The sequence below is a fragment of the Lepidochelys kempii genome, chromosome 5 (genome assembly GCF_965140265.1).
Source record: "Lepidochelys kempii isolate rLepKem1 chromosome 5, rLepKem1.hap2, whole genome shotgun sequence".
Lineage (NCBI taxonomy): Eukaryota > Metazoa > Chordata > Testudines > Cheloniidae > Lepidochelys > Lepidochelys kempii.
Window position 1 is genome coordinate 118,266,404 of NC_133260.1, and position 15,221 is coordinate 118,281,624.

The window sequence follows — 15,221 nt, forward strand, 5'->3', positions numbered from 1 at the left end:
CTCACAACTGCACTTGTGGAATAGAGCTGGGTAAAATTTTTTGACTAACTTTTTTTCAAGCAAAAAATGCAGATACAGTAAAACTGAAAAGTTCCACAAATTTGTGTGGTTTTCACCAAATTATTTCAATAAAAAAAAATCCCCAAATCTTTCAATGTTTCATTTTGTGTGAAAATGAAACATTTCAATTTTGTATGAGAAATTACTACTCATTTTGAAATGTCCTTTGATTTTATTTTTAAAACATTAAAAAGGCTCAGAATCAAAATGAAATGTTTTGTTTTGGCTGACCCAAAACTAATTTGTTTTGTCTTTGTAATGAGCCAAAAATTCAAATACATTTGTTTTCAGGTTGACCTGAAACATGCCTTTTTAATGTATATAAGAAGTGACAGTAAACCAACACAATCTGTTATTCACCTCTCTCTACATATACATTCTAACATTTTCCATAGATAACACCTCAGAGCACAAAAAGTACCATGTAGCTCACCGGGAACCATTAAATATTAGGAACCTGTCTTTCTTTTCACTTACGCCTCTGAGCTTCAAGAGTAACTCCTCCTGGGGAATATGATTAGTGAGAGGGGGAATCAAACCCTAGCAGTCTAACTGAGAGGAGAACATGCTGTTCAGAGCAGCACTTAGGAGCACGCGCTTAAGTGCGATTGGCTTAAAAGTGTAAGTGCTGTCAGTAGGAATGCTTTCTTGAATCGGGGCCTAAGTTGTTAGGCTAAATTGGCCTTGTTCTGGTTATCCTTTTGGACCTACATATTGGTTCTGGTTACGATCTATAAACCCCTAAGCGGTGTTTGAATTACCTGAGGGATCATCTCTCTACCTATATTCTGTTATGTTATTTGTGATCCTTTGGGTGGCTGTCTTTTGTTTCTTCAGTACTTGAAGGGCCATCAAGCATAACGGATGTGTTTTAGACTAAGGGAAAGGAACAAAATAAGAAAGGAGAAAAGTCACCTCCACAAGAGAGCATAGCAGAGCATGTGTGGCTGTTCTATAACACAAAACAGCAACTGTTCCTTCAAACAGACCCCAGACTGAGGTAAACACAATGGTGCAGAGCTCAGAAAACAGAAACACAGGAGTTATCTAGCTCCATTCCCACACTTTTCCCATCAGATTCTTGGATTTGAGATCTCTGCGACCGGTGGCAAAGCATTATCAGCAGAGGGGCACCACAGACGGCACCTGCTGCGTTTGGAAGTCTGTCAGAGACTGGATTTGGTGAGCGTTGGGAACCAGAGCAAGACTTATCTGTCGAGGGATTGCCAATGAAGCTGGATGAGAGAATATTTTAATTTCTGTGCTTTTTGTATTTTTTTAATCCGTGTGAGGGGCCCCGATGCCAACCCAGTATATTACATTTACAAATCCTTAAATAAACAAACTTACTTCAGCCATGTATTTACACGTGCATTTTGTTATGACTAACTGAAAAGCACTATGGGCCAGATTCTGCGACCAAAGCTAGACGCAGAGACTCCTACCCACCTAGAAATCTCTTTTCGCCTGCACATTCCCCTTCATTCAGAGAATCTGAGAAGGGATCTCCAGCATATCAGGTTCTACGGGGTGGGAAAGGACTGTGCAGGATGAACGGTTGGGGGATTTGTATCATCAACCACACAGAGATTCCCAGGGAAAGGTCCTACAGTTCCTGGCTCTATTATCTATTCCACAGAGCCCTTCTGTCATGGAGAAAGCTGGCTGTGGCCATAGAAAGTACTGATAGCATGACTCCAACAGAGAATAATTACCATCCATATCCACAAATCTCACACCAAACAGAGCTCTGTCACGGGAGAGAAACTGCACCTTTATTCTCACAGTCCAAATAAATAATGAACAATGAAATAACTGCCAAATCAGTCAAAGTCTCAGTGATCTCATAAGATTTCATCATATGTACTGTAATAAAGGGCTGATTACTAAGAAATAATTTTTAGGCTATTGATTAGGAATAGAAGTAAATTATTTGTTAAAAAACAGTCTTTCAGAAGAGCAAATACTTCAGAGGAACAGGCTGGACTAAACAATAATTAGTAGCTGGCATCAAAAGGGGTGTGTGAAGATTTAAACCCCCCTCCCCCACCACCATTTTCAGCTAATTAAGATTTTAATCTCAGCATCCATAACAGTAAAGTTGGCCTGCTACTAATTTGTTTTTTGGTTACACCGGTCATGATTTTCTTCAATGAAAGAAGAAAAAGAGCTGGTTCACATTATGTATTAATGAGCCTGGGGGCACTGGATTGGTTTTTAAGTGTGAAAAACAAAAAACCCTCCTATTTTATTTTTTAATCTAACAATATTTTGCACAGATGACTGGTCCTGCCACACCCCTGATCCTCACTTCCATTCAGCATTTAAGTTGTATTCATGAAAATATCTCTGTCTGTTAAGAAACACAACTTATGCACATAGATGCATCTGACTGAATGCTTACAATGCACAGCTTGAAAGTTAGCCTTCTAGTAGTCCCTCACAATAACCATAATGCTTAACAAGGTTACATCCTCAGAAAGGACCTACTGGCCTCAGAATAGATTCTGCCATAGGAGCTGTCTGGGTGCACCCGAGTCCACACAGAGTCCCATTGACTTTACTGGGGTTTTATCCCCAGGGCTCCACATGAGTCTTGTAATTCTAATGTATTTTGGAAAGCATTAAGTTCTAGTTCAAGATCTAACAGTTACTCCTTCTATGGACCAGAGCAAATCATTTATCCTTGTTCCCCCCCACCCCAAATCTGTAAAATTGGCATAATTATTTGCCTACCTCGCGCATTTACTTTGTAAAATCTTTTGAAGTTATATAAACACTAATTGTTACAATTTCATATACATTTTTAGGCACTTTAAATATGTATTCCAGCTATCCCAGTGTCCTGTAAATAAGTCAAAACTCATTATTGCTCAACAGAGTTGGGCAAAAATGGATAAATAATGTAGCAATTTTTCCAATTAAAAAAAGGGTTTTTTTTAAAGATTTTTTTCTGACCAGTTCTATATTCAAAGCCTTGTAAACAAAAGCTTTTTTTAGGACAATGAGCCAATGTATACCACCGTTACACTGGATCTTGCGAAGTCCAAACCACTCTTCCCTTGATCTAGACTTTCATATTAAACTAAGAAAACACATTGTTTGATTACAAACTCCAGCCCCTCTCCGAGCTTAACCAAACAACAGTCTTCATCTCAACACTGTATTCTGTTGACTGTTGGGAGGATGATCACAAAGCATTACATATATTCAGCACATAATTCTGGACATTGACTTGAAAGTATTTTGCATATTGTATCATTATTAACACACAATATGTAAGACATATCATTATGAACAGAATGGAATCAGAATGCAGTTTGTTATTTTCCTAAAAGCAAATAGCAGCTGTGGGATTATCTGAGATACATAGTCCACAATCGAGATAAAGAAATGATTGAAAAGTGCTTTTAGGATTTTTTTTTAAATCTGTAATCATTTTTAAATGAATGTTTACAATTTTCCTGAGTTAGAAATGGCTGAACAGGCAGTTACAGAAGCTAATTAATCAACTGTTACCTCTATCTGGTAATTTTTGAGGGCCCATTGTTTTGAAAATTGCTCTTAACCCTTTATTAACCTATTCTACCTCCTTATTTTGAATAGTGCCACTGAAAAGCAAAAGAACTATAAACTAAATATGTGTAAGGGAGTAGAAAATTATAGAATGTATGTCACACACTATTAGGAGATGCTTTTCCTTCTTTCTTCTCGAACCCTCCCCAAAATCCAAACATTTCTTGAGCCAACCTGGTTGTCCCTTTTATTCCCAGTAACAATCTCCTGACTTCTGTTGATCTATTGTATAATATGGTCTGTCATATTAATATGCAATATACTGTTCCACTGGTGCCCAGGGTATAATATTGGCCCATTGAATTCAAATGGTAAATCTCCCATTGACTTTAACAGCACCAAGATTCCACCCCAGATTTGCCTAGCTAAATAATCAAACCACATTGACCACCATATATGGAGTACTTATCACTGAATGCCTGGCATTGAGTAACTCTATGGGAGACTAAAAATCTCTTGGAAACCCAATGTGCACATCAGAATCAAGGCTACTTGGTGTTCCTCCTTTCTCAGGTGCTCAGCTACTGCAGCGATGAGCACGATACAAGAACAATGTGAGAGACTAGATTAGACTAGACTAGGAGGAGCCAGTAAAAGAAAAATCAAAACCAACTGAACAACAGGACAGAAGGGTGAAACTGTTCCCCTGTCAGTGAAGTGGATTTTAAACAGCATCAGATTTAATCCTGATCGCATCTTAAGATGTTTAGGTTATACTTGGAAAGCACTCATACACAAATCTTTGCAAAATTTATACATGCCGTTCACAATAGTATTATGAAGGTTGCAAAGTCAAATGGTCAAAAGTTAGTAAATATCAGAAGTAAAGTTTCATATGCAACCTTAATTTACTGTCGTTGTGTGTATGCATTATGATCCACTTCTTAAATACATAACTACATACTATTTTCCTCAGGTCTGTTCTGTGCACCAAATGAGGCAGGGGTCCTGTGGAAAAAAAGTAGCATGTGATCATGTAATTAAAGACTGCATCATACTGCATACTCACAAGGGGGCCAGCCCCACTCTCTCTAACTTGGACCCTCATCGGCTCACAGTCTCCCCACTACCTGTTTGGTCCCAGTTGGTCTCCCTCTTCCATTTCCCTCCTTATTCCAGTCTCTTTGCCCACTTAGGCCCAGTATCTGCACCCACTCGATCTCCAAGTCCCAGTTTTCTTCTCTCTCTCCACCCTCAATCACCAGCCTCCAGAACCAGTCCCCCTTCTTCCCCACCAGACTAAAGGTAAGCAGCAGGATACGGACCCTGGACTTCAGGAAAGCAGACTTCGACTCCCTCAGGGAACGGATGGCCAGGATCCCCTGGGGGACTAACATGAAGGGGAAAGGAGTCCAGGAGAGCTGGCTGTATTTCAAGGAATCCCTGTTGAGGTTACAGGGACAAACCATCCCGATGAGTCCAAAGAATAGTAAATATGGCAGGCGACCAGCTTGGCTTAATGGTGAAATCCTAGCGGATCTTAAACGTAAAAAAGAAGCCTACAAGAAGTGGAAGTTTGGACATATGACCAGGGAAGAGTATAAAAATATTGCTCGGGCATGTAGGAATGATATCAGGAGGGCCAAATCGCACCTGGAGCTGCAGCTAGCAAGAGATGTCAAGAGTAACAAGAAGGGTTTCTTCAGGTATGTTGGCAACAAGAAGAAAGCCAAGGAAAGTGTGGGCCCCTTACTGAATGAGGGAGGCAACCTAGTGACAGAGGATGTGGGAAAAGCTAATGTACTCAATGCTTTTTTTGCCTCTGTCTTCACTAACAAGGTCAGCTCCCAGACTGCTGCGCTGGGCATCACAAAATGGGGAAGAGATGGCCAGCCCTCTGTGGAGATGGAGGTGGTTAGGGACTATTTAGAAAAGCTGGACGTGCACAAGTCCATGGGGCCGGACGAGTTGCATCCGAGAGTGCTGAAGGAATTGGCGGCTGTGATTGCAGAGCCATTGGCCATTATCTTTGAAAACTCGTGGCGAACGGGGGAAGTCCTGGATAACTGGAAAAAGGCTAATGTAGTGCCAATCTTTAAAAAAGGAAATCTCCCACAGTATTCTTGTCAGCAAGTTAAGGAAGTATGGGCTGGATGAATGCACTATAAGATGGGTAGAAAGCTGGCTAGATTGTCGGGCTCAACGGGTAGTGATCAATGGCTCCATGTCTAGTTGGCAGCCGGTGTCAAGTGGAGTGCACCAGGGGTCGGTCCTGGGGCCGGTTTTATTCAATATCTTCATAAATGACCTGGAGGATGGTGTAGATTACACTCTCAGCAAATTTGTGGATGATACTAAACTGGGAGGAGTGGTAAATACACTGGAGGGGAGGGATAGGATACAGAAGGACCTAGACAAATTGGAGGATTGGGCCAAAAGAAATCTGATGAGGTTCAATAAGGATAAGTGCAGGGTCCTGCACTTAGGACGGAAGAATCCAATGCACCGCTACAGACTAGGGGCCGAATGGCTAGGCAGCAGTTCTGCGGAAAAGGACCTAGGGGTGACAGTGGATGAGAAGCTGGATATGAGTCAGCAGTGTGCCCTTGTTGCCAAGAAGGCCAATGGCATTTTGGGATGTATAAGTAGGGGCATAGCGAGCAGATCGAGGGACGTGATCGTTCCCCTCTATTTGACATTGGTGAGGCCTCATCTGGAGTACTGTGTCCAGTTTTGGGCCCCACACTACAAGAAGGATGTGGATAAATTGGAGAGAGTCCAGCGAAGGGCAACAAAAATGATTAGGGGTCTAGAACACATGACTTATGAGGAGAGGCTGAGGGAGCTGGGATTGTTTAGTCTGCAGAAGAGAAGAATGAGGGGGGATTTGATAACTGCTTTCAACTACCTGAAAGGGGGTTCCAAAGAGGATGGCTCTAGACTGTTCTCAATGGTAGCAGATGACAGAACGAGGAGTAATGGTCTCAAGTTGCAGTGGGGGAGGTTTAGATTGGATATTAGGAAAAACTTTTTCACTATGAGGGTGGTGAAACACTGGAATGCGTTACCTGGGGAGGTGGTAGAATCTCCTTCCTTAGAGGTTTTTAAGGTCAGGCTTGACAAAGCCCTGGCTGGGATGATTTAACTGGGAATTGGTCCTGCTTCGAGCAGGGGGTTGGACTAGATGACCTTCTGGGGTCCCTTCCAACCCTGATATTCTATGATTCTACTACTTGTCCCAATCTACTTCCATGCCCTTGGTCTGGCTCTTTTTCCATCTGCATTTGAATTATGCAGTTTCCTCCTCTATGTTGGCTGGGCCCAGCGAGGTGGTCATTGAGATCACAAGGGAGATAATCTCTTCTCAGTTCCAGTACCCAGACCCAGCATAGTCCACAGCAGCCACTACAGGGAAAGTCTTGTTCAGCCCCAGGGTGGAGCATGCTCAGTGTGCATGGAATCAACAGCAAATGTTAATATCTCGGAAGTGTACTGAGTAGGTGCAAACTCCATTTTTTTCAAAGGCTTATAACTTGGCTAATTTTATACTTATTCAAGGGGATAGAAAATGGCACATCCTTGACAAAAGGCCACCCTCTCTGGCAAATTTCAAGTCTCTGATTCAAAACAGGGTGATGCCAAAGCTTCTCAAAGAAAAAGTCACCAGGATGTAACATGGGCAAAGCAACATTTTCCCCTAGTCTTGTTCTCAGAAATGGTTGAACTGTTATAGCCGAACTTAAAATCAGCCTGGGGCAGACACACAGCCTGGAAAATTTCAGCCCCTGCAGTTAGAGTTTGGAAAAGTTATAAGCATTTGAAAACAAGCTCTGAAGATAGGAAATGTTGGGCAATCTTAATAGATGGTGCTACCAGTCTGGTCTATGATGCTGCCTGCAAATTCAACAAAATGCTAAGCATAAAATTGCTTTTAAGAAGCAGCTGTTAAAAATGCACAATATCAATATAAATTATATTACACCTGGCCCTTTACCTATGATTTTCAAAAATAGGTACTTAAAGGTGGATTCTTACATTTATACCTTAAGAACTAATTTTAAAAAAAAAAATCTTGGCATCTCAGTATGACTAGATTGGGGATGTTATCTATATACAATATGATTTAAATTTATCTGATCCAACAGATTATAACTGAGACTACCAAGCTTTGGACATATAAGAGCATTTCAGGCACAGCATATTTCAACTTATTGAATTTGTTCATTTACCACAAGTGCTATCAGAGTACTGCTTTAAAGCAAATGTTAAGAATGCTTATCCTTGAAATAAGAACAAGAGTACTTGTGGTACCTTAGAGTCTAACCAATCTATTTGAGCAAAAGCTTTCGTGGGCTACAGCGGATGCATAGAATGGAACATATAGTAAGAAGATCTATATATACATACAGAGAAGGTGGAAGTTGCCATACAAACTGTAAGAGGCTAATTACTTAAGATAAGCTTTTATCAGCAGGAGAAAAAAACTTTTGTAGTGACAATCAAGATGGGCCATCTAGACAGTTGACAAGAAGGTGTGAGGATACTTAATACAGGGAAATAGATTCAATATGTGTAATGACCCAGCCACTCCCAGTCTCTATTCAAACCCAAGTTAATGGTGTCTAGTTTGCATATTAATTCAAGCTCAGCAATTTCTTGTTGGAGTCTGTTTTTGAAGCTTTTCTGTTGCAAAATTGCCACCCTTAAGTCTTTTACTGAGTGGCCAGAGGTTGAATTGTTCTCCCACTGGTTTTTGAATGTTATGATTCCTGATGTCAGATTTGTGTCCATTTATTCTTTTGCGTAGAGACTGTCCGGTTTGGCCAATGTACATGGCAGAGGGACATTGCTGGCACATGATGGCATATATCATATTGGTAGATGTGCAGGTGGACGAGCCCCTGATGGCATGGCTAATGTGATTAGGTCCTATATTGGTGTCACTTGAATAAATATGTGGACAGAGTTGGCATCAGACTTTGTTGCAAGGATAGGTTCCTGGGTTAGTGTTTTTGTTGTGTGGTTTGTGATTGCTAGAGAGTATTTGCTTCAGGTTGGGGGGCTGTCTGTAAGCGAGGACTGGCCTGTCTCCCAAGATCTGTGAGAGTGAGGGATCATTTTTCAAGATAGGCTGTAGATCTTTGATGATGCGCTGGAGAGGTTTTAGTTGGGGGCTGAAGGTGACAGCTAGTGGTGTTCTGTTATATTCTTTGTTGGGCCTGTCTATGCAAAAGAATAAATGGACACAAATCTGACATCAGGAATCATAACATTCAAAAAGCAGTAGAAGAACACTTCAACCTCTCTGTCCACTCAGTAAAAGACTTAAGGGTGGCAATTTTGCAACAAAAAAGCTTCAAAAACAGACTCCAATGAGAAACTGCTGAGCTTGAATTAGTATGCAAACTAGATACCATTAACTTGGGTTTGAATAGAGACTGGGAGTGGCTTGGTCACTACACATATTGAATCTATTTCCCTGTGTTAAGTATCCTCACACCTTCTTGTCAACAATCTAGATGGGCCATCTTGATTATCACTACAAAAGTTTTTTTCTCCTGCTGATAATAGCTCATCTTAAGTAATTAGCCTCTTACAGTTTGTATGGCAACTTCCACCTTCTCTGTATGTATAATATAGATCTTCTTACTATATGTTCCATTCTATGCATCCGCTGTAGCCCACAAAAGCTTATGCTCAAATAAATTGGTTAGTCTCTAAGGTGCCACAAGTACTCCTGTTCTTTTTGCGGATACAGACTAACACGGCTGCTACTCTGAAACCTATCCTTGAAATGTAGCCTGAGTAATAAAAATAAAGAATCTCTTGTGAAGCAGAAAGAAAAATAATTCCAATTATTCCTCTTCAGACAATTTACATTTCCTTTGGCTTTTGTAATGATATAATTCATTTCCTAGATGTCTTGGCGCTTTTAATATATTGCCTTTGGAAATGTAATAATGTGTAGTATTAATAAGACATTGAAAAGAGATATGTATGCAATATAACAAAGAAAAACTGAGTGTAAGGCTTTTTTTATTATTTAGCATTTTAGCATTATACTATTCCATGTTCACACTTTAACACTGGATGCCCTTCCTGAGATTGGTAGATGACTATATTGCAATGATGAGTGTCCCTGCATTGCCATTTGTTAAATCTTGGCAGTCATCGCAGTAGCCTATGCCAGGGCTTATATAGTGTAGGATGTAATCTGCCAAAATAAAAACACTTGAAAGTGTGGCAATGTAACTGTTCAACAGAGATGGTAACAGTTATGAACAGCAAACATCTGGTCCCATCTCTTCTTTTGTAGAGTTCCATTTATCCAAAAGAGAAAGTTTATACAGTACATGCCAGGTCACACTTGGGACTTGTCAGATAAAAAACACTTGAAAGCTCTGCCCAAGCTCATTTGGTCTTACTCTAGTCTCTCTTCCTCACAATTTTAACAGATTTTCTTTTAACAGTTTTGGAAACCCCTGAGACTGACAGACTATAACAGCAAACTGGAGTTTTCTCTCAAACTCCACACACATCTAGTCCCAAATCAATAACGATGCCAAAATGTCCCTGACTTTCTATTTAGTCCCCCATTGTTTTAAATCCCTTTTTTACAGCCACGTGTGTATTTGCAAAGAGTATGTTGTTTTGATAGTCCAGTAATGCCTCCACGGTTTTATCACTTTTCATTTACAGAGTTTAGTCTTAATAGTGTACTGCATTGTTAGAGCAGCATCTGTCTGATGAGGCACCACTACATTTGTAAGACTTACATACGGGAGATGGGCAATTTAGTTGTGAATTCAGTGCACATAATTGTACAGATTTTTCTGAGCATGTAAAAATGAGAGGGAACTGGAAAAATACCCACTTTTTGTTTGAACAGTCACAATTTAGTTTTGGGCATATAACCTTTTTTCTTGCAAAGGCACTTTTTAAAACCCAAACCACATTTCACTGTAATTGTATTTTCTCCCAAAGCCTCTGCCTAGCATGTCAGTTCATTGTGTTTCACAATGCGTGAATAATGTATTCAGCTAATTTACCCTCTTTCAGGGCTCGATTCTTGACTCAGTTTGTCTTCCAGCCAAAGGGAGTTAGAATCCCTCATTACATTTTTATGTGGGCTATTTTACCTACTTTCTAGGGGTTAAATCCTGGCTCTGCCAAAGTAAATGGCAAAACTCCCAGTGACATTAGTGGAGCCAGGAGTTCTCTATGAGTGTAGATATAAGTGGGGTACCTTCCTGGCTTCCTTCCTTCCTAGAGTAGATGAGTAGGAAAGAGGAATGAATGTGCAGAGCCCACACTCCACTCTCAGTACTTACTGGCCAGAGTAGCTAAACCAGGGCAAGGAAGGTAAAAGTCTTCTGTTATTTGGGCCAGTAGTAAATTACAACAAATCTAACACACACACACCCCATCTTGCAGGAGAGGAACTATGACTCAGAGGTATGTATGCCACAATGCCTCCTGGGGCTACTCCTACGGTTGGTGCATTTTATGCATCCTACTAGCTCCTGGACGTATCTAACATCATATCCCCAAACCTTTAAGCTTGTGGAAATCCCCAAGCAAATAATAATTTCTTGAATTAATTTATCCTTTGAATATATTCAATAATTTTTGGGATGCTAAATCTCATGGAGATTTGCGAACATTTTCACAAGTACCTGTGAAAGTGGCAAAGAGTCCTGTGGCACCTTGTAGACTAACAGACGTATTGGAGCATACGTTTTCATCCGACGAAGTGGATATTCACCCATGAAAGCTTATGCTCCAGTGAGTCTGTTAGTCTATAAGGTGTCACAGGACTCTTTGCCGCTTTCACAGATCCAGACTAACACGGCTACCCCTCTGATACTTGTCACAAGTACCTGGTAGCTGTCTAAATGATAAAATCTAACTCTGTGATTCATGGTGAACTGAACTCATCACCTATATTCACCAGAATAATTGCCAGTTGATATGTTTTACTATTTGGCTAGCTATGTGCATTGATCATGAATAAGAGTTCAATACTTGACATTGAAACTGCTTTGGTTAGTTGTGATTGGTCATGTAATTTTGCTTCTCTTCCCTTAGTGGACAGGAGGAGCAAGGCATTGTTGCTAGAGTAATTGGGTTGCTGTAAAATCTAGTGGCTGGTGTGCAAGGTTTTACTTTTTCTCATTGCATTCACAAGAAGTAATAATCCACGTCAGCAGATCCATAGTTTCAAAGGGTGCCATCACATCCTTACCGGATATGTTTCATTTCCTCTGTGCCAGTGTACTGGGAGCCCCATCCTTTGCACTTTGCACCATGCCATATAAAAATATACCACTCTAATGCAATTGCTCAAGGGTGAAACCTTAAAATGTACTAAATAAATCTTGATTGCTTACAATTTTGTAGAAAAATAAAAAAGGAGAGTAAAATATATATATATTTTTATTATGCCACCTTTACATGTCAGGGTTTATGATATTTTGTTCATTTGAGTTTATTTCCAGTGTCTGCTACAATATACACCTAATAACAAATCCTTCTTCAAATAGTAGATGTATAGACAGTGGAACTTTGTTCCTCTAGTATTTCTCTAGAGATGTTCTGAATGGCTCAGGAATAATTGAAGCTGTACTCTACCTCTAGTCACAGATCTTTAGGAACAAGGGTCATACCAATATTTATCCCCAGTAATTCCACAGTCATGACTGATCTGAATCTCTGTGAGACTAGTGGGCATATTAATATACACAATACCCAATACTTTAGAAGTCCTAAAGGAAAATGTTAATTCAGGATATGAGGAATAAGTTATTTTCCTCTTGCAATGGTCAATTTTCTAAAGAAAAATGAATAATTAAAATACCTGTTAAGTACTGAAAGTAAAGCTTTCCAGGAAAACAATATGCTGAGGGGCCAACTATACAAACCATGCATTGGCAAATTGAATTTGACCCCTATGAGAGTTTTACTTCAATAAGCGCTGTGAATTCAAACCCTTTTTCATTTAATAATCTCTGGCAAAATATCAATATGTTTCCTGAAGTTATGTTGGCCTTTCTATAATAAAATAACACTTTGAAGTACCAAACAGTGTTTGGTCAGAATATGATAGGTCATGGACTCATTACTACAAGGTGCAGAGCCCAGCCCCTGCAAAACACTTAAAATATCTTAACTTGAGTAATTGAGACTGGTCACATGTTTAAATGTAGGCCTGTACTTCAGTGCTTTGCTGGATTAGGGCCAGAATACACAGCACTATACATTGCATTATTGAGCCCCGTTGTTAGAACTGGGCCTACAAATGTACCCTAATAGTGAGCTCAATTGTCAAAAGTACATGAAAGTTCACAAGATGTCACAGTGACCAATAACAACAAAGGTTGACGTGAAAGGTATGAAAGGGAGACAGAACGACTGATTTAGTCCAAACAAAAATATCCATTGATAACACTCAAGGACTGTGGTAAGACCGTGCTTGGTAAACAAGAAAAGAGTGGAACCAGAAATCTATGATTCAAAATAGGTGTGTTGGAAATGGACAAGTCCTGGTGCATTGTCAACACTGACACTTTACAGTGCTTGGGGGGATGGGGGGGGCGGGGAGTTTACACCCCGGAGCGAGAAAGTTGTAGTGCTGGAAAGTGCCAGTGTAGACAATCCCTATGCCTAAATGGTGGACAAAATAATGAAGAGACGAGCTATTCTGACACTATTCCCTTTGTGGGTCCTTAAAGAAAGACTAAGGAGAAAAACTGGCTACTGGAGTGAGCTTCACCATCATAGATGCCACCTCCACTGTCTCCTGGGACCCTGGCCTTTGCCATTCTGATCCTGAGAGATGTTCTGACCACAATGGGTCAGAGAGGGACATAGCTAGCATTGGCACCCCTTCTGGCTCCTGCTGAACCCCAATCCTAACTGGGATGAAAGAGATCAGACTTAACAACAACAAATGCAGCCCTCTGTGATGCTCTGTACCTCAAAATAGCATCTTGGAACCCCCATATTCACCACTGTCATACAAAGATGATTCATTTTGTACAAAGTATGCCTTGTGAGATATCATTTTAAAAGTCTTGATCTGCTGAATATTATCCTGTTGAATTGTATGTGCTATCATTATATGTGAAGTTATGAAGTACTGGTCTCTATCTTCCGGGAACATGTTATGAGGCTGGGGACACCCATAATCAGCCTTTCAGTTACAACAAAGGAGTAGCCACCCATAGCCAGAAGGTGTTAATGGCTCCTCAACACACAATCCACTATCCCAGAGACTTCTGTGAGAAGACACATACACCGTGGGAGTGGGCTAAGCCATGTCACAGCAAAGATGGAAGAAAGTATAAAAGAGAGAGCAATACCACCACTTGGTCTCTCCCGGCCCAATCTTTCAACATCTGGAAGCACATCTGGAAGACAAAGACCTTTGAACTGGGGAAGTTTGGTCCCAGGCTAGAAGGTAGTCCCAGCCTGTGTACAGAGAAACTGTAACATGCTTGTAGTATCTGACAGGTGGAAAAAAGCTGTTTGATTCAACTCTGGCTTAGACTAACATTTAGGATTTAGAATGGGTATTTACTTTTTATTTTCGTAAGGTAACTAGCTCTGACCTTTATGTCTACCACTTATAACCCCTTAAAATCTATCTTTCTGTAGTTAATAAATCTGCTTTATATTTTACCTAAAACATTGATTGGGAAATCTCAGCTCATACAACGAAGGCTAGCGTATGCCCATTCCAGATTGAGTGAGTGGCAAAGTCGGTAATGTGTTTACACTTCTGACCAATGCAAGACAGTATGGTTCTGGGGTGCAAGATTGGGGAGTTGCAGGAAACTGGCTGAAGGCTCCCTATTGATGGTTCATGAATGGCTGGGAGATCATTCATGTAACGGTTGGGTATGTGGATGTCTGTAAGTGCAGTGCCTATCAGAGGCTTGTAGCTTGACATCAGCATCACTATGTGAGAGGCACCCCAGGTTGTTGGGTTTGGAGGGCTCAGTGGTCCCACAGTGCAGCTGGCACTGGGGGACCCCGTGACAACATCTCAACTAAATTCTTCTCTTTTCTCCAAAAGAAGAGCACGTTACTTACCCGTAACTGCAGGTTCTTCGAGATGTATCTATTGAGCCACACATATGTCGTATGTTGCCCTGTGCTCCAAGTGAGGGTATAAGAGGCTGTGCGGGGTAACGCTCCTTCAGTGCGGGGTAACGCTCCTCCTCCTCCTCCTCCTCCTCTCACCACTGAGTAGCACAGTCTGCAGCAGACGGGACAGTGGGCTGGTATTGGAATACAGATAAAGACCACACATTTTGAAGAACCTCCAGTTACAGGTAAGTAGCCTCCTGTTCTTCTTTGAGTGGTGGTCCCTATATGTATTCCAAACACAGGTGAATATCACGCAGCGATCAGTTTGGAGGCAGGTGCAAGGATGCAAGAGGTATTGCCATCTGCAGGACTGCACAGCCCATGACCGTGTCTTCTGCCACTCCCTGAGTGATGGCATAGTGAGCGGTGAAGGTATGCATGGAGTACCAGGTTGCTGCCTGGCATATGTCATGCCAGGGAATGTCCACCAAGGAGGCAGAGGTGGCAGTGTGCCTGCATGGAGTGGGCCATAATCCTGCCAGGCGGCAGGGTGT